At 38.2% G+C, this 8,754-nt stretch overlaps 1 pseudogene; it reads right to left on the bottom strand.

Moving 5' to 3' along the window:
* Positions 1-209: 209 nt before the first annotated feature.
* On the bottom strand, positions 210-1,174 carry LOC102401714 (annotated as a pseudogene).
* Positions 1,175-8,754: the final 7,580 nt, after the last annotated feature.

Below are 8,754 nucleotides of genomic sequence, written 5' to 3'. Positions count from 1 at the left end.
TTGCACAGAATCGGACACGACTGAAATGACTTAGCAGTAGCAGCAGCAGGATATCCTATTATCCCTTCTGAGTAGGATAATTTATTAGTTGTGTGACCTGGAGCAATTCACCTCATATCCTCAAATCTTAGATTCTTCATCTGTAGTAAAAGGGAACAGAGATAATATCTGTGCAAATTCCTCTCACAAGCAATGTGGAGTCATCTCTATCATTTTTCAGGAATTAGGACCACCTGCTCTAGCACCTTCCTCAGAGAATATTTCACTTCCTTATTTCTTAAGTGGTAGATCAAGGGGTTAAGCATGGGGGTGACAAGGTTGTTCAGGACCTGAACAGTTGCATTAAGCCAGGGGTTAGGGGTGGGCTGCAGGTAGATGAGAACCACTGGCATAAAGGAGAGGAGGATGGCAGTGAGGTGGGCACTGCAGGTGGAGAAGACATGGAGTCGGCCTTTGGTAGATTAGATTTGAAGAATGGAGCAAACGATGCAGCTGTAGGAGGTGAGGATGAGAAGGAAGCAGCTGAGGGGCATGAGACCCACATTCATGAACCCCACCACCTCCAGGGCCAGGTGTCTGCACAAGCCAGCTTCAGCATCCCTGGAATATAGCAGAAGTAATAGTCCACCCTACTGGGGCCACAGTAGGGCATTTGGAATGTGAGCATAGTTAGAAAGGTGGCCTGAATACATCTGAAAAATGAGGTGCCCGTGGCCAGGATGGCACACGCTCTGTGACTCATGATTATTGTGTAGCACAAAGGGTAACATATGGCAACAAAGCAGTCATAGGCCTTTACTGTGTACAGGAAACAATCGGTACACCCCAGGAAGTGGTAGAAGAAGAACACACAGCCTGTGTAGGAGATGGCTCGGCTGTTCCCTGAGAGGTAGAAGAGCATCTTGGGGGAACTCACAGAGGGAAAAAATATGTCACACACAGACAGTTTACACAGGAAGAAGTCCATGGGAGTGTGCAGCTGAGCGGAGGAGACAATTGCCGGTAAGATGAGCAGGTTCCCCATAAGGGTGAAGATGTAGAAGGACAGAAACAGGACAAAGAGCATGGTCTCCAGGTCCTCTGTGTGCGGGATGCCCAGCAGAATAAACTCAGTCACCTCTGAGGTGTTCCTCATCTATGTTAAAATGTTGGGCTTCAAAATAGAATACAGGTCTCCAAGTATCAGCACTGATGTCAAACTGAGAAGCTATTTAACAAAGGATAAGCAATTATTTATTTATCACTGTGTGTATCCTTCTAGGAAGTGTAATTTACAAAACAACATTAATAAACTAAATATTTTTAAAGGAAGATTATAAATATGTAAAGTGACTTTAAATCATTCCATATGAAAATGCTTTAGGTACAAACAAAAACCCAGGTCCAGACAGCTTCACAGCTGAATTCTACCAAAAATTTAGAGAAGAGCTAACACCTATCCTGCTCAAACTCTTCCAGAAAATTGCAGAGGATGGTAAACTTCCAAACTCATTTTATGAGGCCACCATCACCCTAATACCAAAACCTGACAAAGATGCCACAAAAAAAGAAAACTACAGGCCAATATCACTGATGAACATAGATGCAAAAAGCCTTAACAAAATTCTAGCAATCAGAATCCAACAACACATTAAAAAGATCATACACCATGACCAAGTGGGCTTTATCCCAGGGATGCAAGGATTCTTCAATATCCGCAAATCAATCAATGTAATACACCACATTAACAAATTGAAAAATAAAAACCATATGATTATCTCAATAGATGCAGAGAAAGCCTTTGACAAAATTCAACATCCATTTATGATAAAACTCTCCAGAAAGCAGGAATAGAAGGAACATACCTCAACATAATAAAAGCTATATATGACAAACCCACAGCAAACATCCTCAATGGTGAAAAATTGAAAGCATTTCCTCTAAAGTCAGGAACAAGACAAGGGTGCCCACTTTCACCATTACTAGTCAACATAGTTTTGGAAGTTTTGGCCACAGCAATCAGAGCAGAAAAAGAAATAAAAGGAATCCAAATTGGAAAAGAAGAAGTAAAGCTCTCACTATTTGCAGATGACATGATCCTCTACATAGAAAACCCTAAAGACTCCACCAGAAAATTACTAGAACTAATCAATGACTATAGTAAGGTTGCAGGATATAAAATCAACACCCAGAAATCCCTTGCATTCCTATACACTAATAATGAGAAAACAGAAAGAGAAATTAAGGAAACAATTCCATTCACCATTGCAACGGAAAGAATAAAATACTTAGGAATATATCTACCTAAGGAAACTAAAGACCTATATATAGAAAACTATAAAACACTGGTGAAAGAAATCAAAGAGGACACTAACAGATGGAGAAATATACCATGTTCATGGATTGGAAGAATCAATATAGAGAAAATGAGTATACTACCCAAAGCAATCTATAGATTCAATGCAATCCCTATCAAGCTACCAACGGTATTCTTCACAGAGCTAGAACAAATAATTTCACAATTTGTATGGAAATACAAAAAACCTCGAATAGCCAAAGCGATCTTGAGAAAGAAGAATGGAACTGGAGGAATCAACCTACCTGACTTCAGGCTCTACTACAAAGCCACAGTTATCAAGACAGTATGGTACTGGCACAAAGACAGAAATATAGATCAATGGAACAAAATAGAAAGCCCAGAGATAAATCCACGCACCCATGGACACCTTATCTTTGACAAAGGAGGCAAGAATATACAACGGATTAAGACAATCTCTTTAACAAGTGGTGCTGGGAAAACTGGTCAACCACTTGTAGAAGAATGAAACTAGAACACTTTCTAACACCATACACAAAAATAAACTCAAAATGGATTAAAGATCTAAATGTAAGACCAGAAACTATAAAACTCCTAGAGGAGAACATAGGCAAAACACTCTCTGACATACATCACAGCAGGATCCTCTATGACCCACCTCCCAGAATATTGGAAATAAAAGCAAAAATAAAAAAAATGGGACCTAATTAACCTTAAAAGCTTCTGCACATCAAAGGAAACTATTAGCAAGGTGAAAATGCAGCCTTCAGAATGGGAGAAAATAATAGCAAATGAAGCAACTGACGAACAACTAATCTCAAAAATATACAAGCAACTCCTACAGCTCAACTCCAGAAAAATAAATGACCCAATCAAAAAATGGGCCAAAGAACTAAATAGACATTTCTCCAAAGAAGACATACAGATGGCTAACAAACACATGAAAAGATGCTCAACATCACTCATTATCAGAGAACTGCAAATCAAAACCACTATGAGGTACCATTTCACACCAGTCAGAATGGCTGCAATCCAAAAGTCTACAAGTAATAAATGCTGGAGAGGGTGTGGAGAAAAGGGAACCCTCTTACACTGTCGGTGGGAATGCAAACTAGTACAGCCACTATGGAGAACAGTGTGGAGATTCCATAAAAAACTGGAAATAGAACCACCTTATGATCCAGCAATCCCACTGCTGGGCATACACACTGAGGAAACCAGAAGGGAAAGAGACACGTGTACCCCAATGTTCATCGCAGCACTGTTTATAATAGTCAGGACATGGAAGCAACCTAGATGTCCATCAGCAGATGAATGGATAAGAAAGCTGTGGTACATATACACAATGGAGTATTACTCAGCCATTAAAAAGAAGACATTTGAATCAGTTCTAATGAGGTGGATGAAACTGGAGCCTATTATACAGAGTGAAGTAAGACAGAAAGAAAAACACCAATACAGTATACTAACACATATATATGGAATTTAGAAAGATGGTAACAATAACCCTGTGTACGAGACAGCAAAAGAGACACTGATGTATAGAACAGTCTTTTGGACTCTGTGGGAGAGGGAGAGGGTGGGAAGATTTGGGAGAATGGCATTGAAACATGTAAAATATCATGTATGAAACGAGTCGCCAGTCCAGGTTCGATGCACGATACTGGATGCCTGGGGCTGGTGCACTGGGATGACCCAGAGGGATGGTATGGGGAGGGAGGAGGGAGGAGGGTTCAGGATGGGGAACACATGTATACCTGTGGCGGAAAAATTAAATTAAAAATAAGCCATTGGAAAAAAAAAAAAAAGAAAATGCTTTAGTTAAAATAACAGCTTTTGACTAAGTATTTTTGTTATGCTAATTTTTTTTATTTTTAAATTTAAGTCTCAGAAACCTTATTAAGTGAAAGAAGTCATAAAATACATGGGGGTTTTTTAGTAACCTGATCATGTAGCTAGAAAATAACTGATATGAGATTAAAACTCAGGTCTGATTGCAATTAAACTTCTAACATCTCTGCTGTGAAAGCTCCCAGGAAATTTTACTTAGAGTAGCAGAGACATGATGTTCATATTCAAATAATCAGAGAGCTGCTATGTTGATGTGCTTTGTGCTTATCCATGGTGAATACATGTAAAAAAGTGAACTAGTAAAAATTTAGATTTTGTTTCAGTGTAGGAAAAAAAATAATGGCTGAGTTGCCTTGTTAAGTGTTGAGTTCTCATCATGATAAGGGTTTGATTATTTATAGGATGATAGTCTTTCAAATATGAAGAACTTGCATTCCCAGTTTAAATGCAAAGTTTTCCTACTTCCATCCTTAATACCCTCTGAAATTCTTTGTCTTTATTACATTGTTCATTTTCTCAAATATATCTGAAGAGGCACGCATTTAACAAATGATTCTCCTGGTGAGCAGATGGCTTTGATTTAAATATGATAAATCTATCTACCTCTATAAAAATGAGAATTATGAATATAGGTATAAAAGTTACAGTAATAACTTAATACCATTCTTAATGTATCTTAATAAAAGATAGACACATGCCAAGGGAAGGCCAGAATACCACTGAGCAAGAGTCCCTTAAAATGGCAGAAACTCTTTGGGATGGTTTTGTGTTTGGTTTGTAGTTTTTTTTTTTTTTTTTTTTTTTTAAAGGAAGTAAGAATCTGTTGTGTGTGTGTGTGTGTGTATATATATATATATATATATATATATATATAGTTGATTCATGTTGTTATATTGTAGAAACTAACACAACATGCTTGTAAAGTAATTATACTCCAATTTTTTTAAGTATAAAAATGAATTAATTTTAAAAGAGACAAAACCAGAGTTATGTTAATAGAAATATGTCCAGGCACTGCTGAATACTTCATGTACATTAACACCTTTAGTCCTTACCACAATTCTCTGACATAGGTAGGGTTAATTCCTGTTTACATTAGGAAACTGAGGCACAAAGAGTTAAGAAAATTGACCAAGTTCCTACATCTGTTAGATGGTAGAGTCAGATCTCCCACAAAGAACAGTAGGAACATCTACTGAGTTATTGGGCTTCCTGATAGCTCAATTGGTAAAGAATCTCCCTGCAATGCAGGAGACCCCAGTTCAATTCTTGGGTCCGGAAGATCCACTGGAGAAGGGATAGGCTACCCACTCCAGTATTCTTGGGCTTCCCTTGTGGCTCAGCTGGGAAAGAATCCGCCTGCAATGTGGGAGACCTGGGTTCAATCGCTGGGTTGGGAAGATCCCCTGGAGAAGGGAGCGGCTACCCACTCCAGTATTCTGGCCTGGAGAATTCCATGGACTGTATAGTCCATGGGGTTGCAGAGAGTCAGACAGAACTGAGCGAGTTACGACTAAGCTGAGTTACTAATTCTGCCTTTCTAACATTCATTCAAAATTAAATTTAAATTAAAAAAAAACAAAATAATGATAATTTTAAATAAAAATGTTTATATTGCTTATTTTTTAAAATGTAATTTTATTATCTCTTAATTCTCTTCCCTCATGCCTCAGATGGTAAAGCATCTGCCTACAATGTGAGAGAGCTGGGTTCAATCCCTGGGTCAGGAAGATCTCCTAGAGAAGGAAATGGCAGCCCACTCCAGTACTCTTGCCTGGAAAAGCCCATGGACAGAAGAGCCTTGTAGGCTACAGTCCATGAGGTCACAAAGACTCGGGCATGACTGAGTGACTTCACTTTTATAGCTACAGAGAAATTTCATTTCTTGAGGACAATCCCTAAGGGGATATCTCACATTATGGCGCAGCATCAATGAAAATTTGCATCAAGAAATATCAGCCTTTCTCTTTATTTCATTTCTATTTATGAGTTTCAATATTCTGCAAGTTTTGCAGATATTTTCTCCACCAAACTGGCCTGAAATAGCTCACACATAGAAATAAATCCTACCTCTCTAATTGGGAGTTGATTTTTACTTTTGCAAGTTTGTCCATTTACATGAACACAAAAACATTTATTTAAAGTATGTATTCACATATTATTTGTTTTGTAATTGCATGGGTGGGTGGTAGAAATTTGTCAAGAAAATCAAAAGAGGAAAAAGTCAAGTAGGGTTCAAAGACTGATGAATTGAATGTGAATCAGAATGGAGGGATACTTTTTCATATGATTCATACATGTGAAAAGTTATACATATGAAAGAAATATCCGAGTTTGGAAAGGAAGATCTGGGGTTCATTCTAGGTATTGTGGATGATGCTATAGATTTGTATGTTATCCTCTCCAGGGTAAGAGCTGAAACTCTGAATGAGCATACTGCAGAATTAATACCATCTAATGCCATAGTTCTTCTTCCCTTGGTTTATAGACTTTAAGCATTCCTGAAAAGCAAAAAGAAGATAGGCTGATCTGGCTAAATCATCATAAGTGATGGTATTTTCTTTTTTTTTAACTTTATAATATTGTATTGGTTTTGCCATATATCAACATGACTCTGCCACAGGTATACACGTGTATGATTCTAACCAACATCATGAGAACCATTGAGTGTAGTGTCTCTTGGACAATTCAGAAAAGGAATCTTTCACAAATATTTAAGTACAAAACTTTATTAATTATTATAATACTTATCTTCCCTAAACGTCTATCATTTTGTCATTGTAGAAACTCATTTATAATAATAAATGTCTAATTTCATCAACAAAAGAGGCTGCAGGGGCAAACACTGGCATCTGCCTTTTTAAAGCCAGTTTCTTTCCACATTTAAAAACTATGGCATTTCAAATGTTATACAACATTTCCAACAATTCCTGAGACACCATTGAATCATAATAACTTGCCTTAGTGTGCCGATGTAACAGTGTAGCATCTATTATAAATCATATTATTTTCACATACCAACTAGGCAGCAATCAAGTTATTTTCAAGAGTCTACAGATAAAGTTATGACCAACCTAGCTAGCATATTGAAAAGCAGAGACATTACTTTGCCAACAAAGGTTCATCTAGTCAAGGCTATGGTTTTTCCTGTGGTCATGTAAGGATGTGAGAGTTGGACTGTGAAGAAGGCTGAGTGCCGAAGAATTGATGCTTTTGAACTGTGGTGTTGGAGAAGACTCTTGAAAGTCCCCTGGACTGCAAGGAGATCCAACCAGTCCATTCTGAAGGAGATCAGCCCTGGGATTTCTTTGGAGGGAATGATGATGAAGCTGAAACTCCAGTACTTTGGCCACCTCATGCGAAGAGTTGATTAATTGGAAAAGACTCTGATGCTGGGAGGGATTGGGGGCAGGAGGAGAAGGGGATGACAGAGGATGAGATGGCTGGATGGCATCACTGACTCGATGGACGTGAGTCTGAGTGAACTCCAGGAGTTGGTGATGGACAGGGGGGCCTGGCGTGCTGCGATTCATGGGGTCACGAAGAGTCGGACATGACTGAATGACTGAACTGAACTGAACAGATCTGTCTTCTAGATCTATACAGAGTACATTTTGCATAGATGTTCTTTATATTCTTTTATGTGTTTTGAAGATCACAGAAGTTATATTATGTAATAAAATGTTTAAGGATGGGTATGACTGACCTAACAAACCCTTCTTAGAATATGAGAAAGCTGAAGGAAGAAGACCTGCTCATCAACGCATTTCAGTCCAAATGTGTCAGAATATTAACTTTCATCTGGTTCTGATTAAATCTCTGAAGCCACTTTCCAGTAGTTTTGAATACAGGTAACAAAGAAAGTACAGAAATGAATGTGTCTGGTTCTCACATTCTAATACACTTGATTGAACCCATGATGACTTATAAATTATGAATATGAGCATTTAAATACCCTAAATCCAGCATCAGGAAATAAATGTTCACAAATAATTTATACTAATTAACTTCCTTCATGTGTTAAAATGATGTTCAAAATCCACTTGTTATTCAATTCTCTCTCATCAACGTAAATAACTGCTTGTGTAAAAAGCAATTGAAGCTAATATTAAGTCAAATAGAATGATACTTTTGATGCTCCTCTTCTGGGGTTTCACCAATGCAGGAGCCACATGAGATGTGGGTTGCATCTCTAGATCTGGAAGATCCCCTGGAGTAAGAAATGGCACCCCACTTCAGTATTCTCACCTGAAAAATTCCATGGGCACAGGAGCTTGGTAGGCTACAGTCCATGGGGCCTCAAAGAGTTGGACATGACTGAGCAAGTGCATGTGTGCGTGCGCATGCACACACACACGCACACACACATCCAGTGACTGTATCTTCAATTGTAACCCTGAGTTACCTGTATTAGCAACCCATTGACTTGGTAATGGTAAACCTGACATGCCCAGTATATAGAGTAAGTATTCACATATTATTTCTTTTATAAGTGCATGGGTGGTTGGTAGAAATTGGTCAAGAAAACCAATGAGGAAAAAGTCAAGCATGGTTCTTTGAACCCTGATACCTCAAAGATGTTGAATTGAATGTAACTCAGAAGGGAA

The sequence above is a fragment of the Bubalus bubalis genome, chromosome 5 (assembly GCF_019923935.1).
Source record: "Bubalus bubalis isolate 160015118507 breed Murrah chromosome 5, NDDB_SH_1, whole genome shotgun sequence".
Taxonomy (NCBI): domain Eukaryota; kingdom Metazoa; phylum Chordata; class Mammalia; order Artiodactyla; family Bovidae; genus Bubalus; species Bubalus bubalis.
This window is presented reverse-complemented; position numbering and strand designations above follow the sequence as displayed.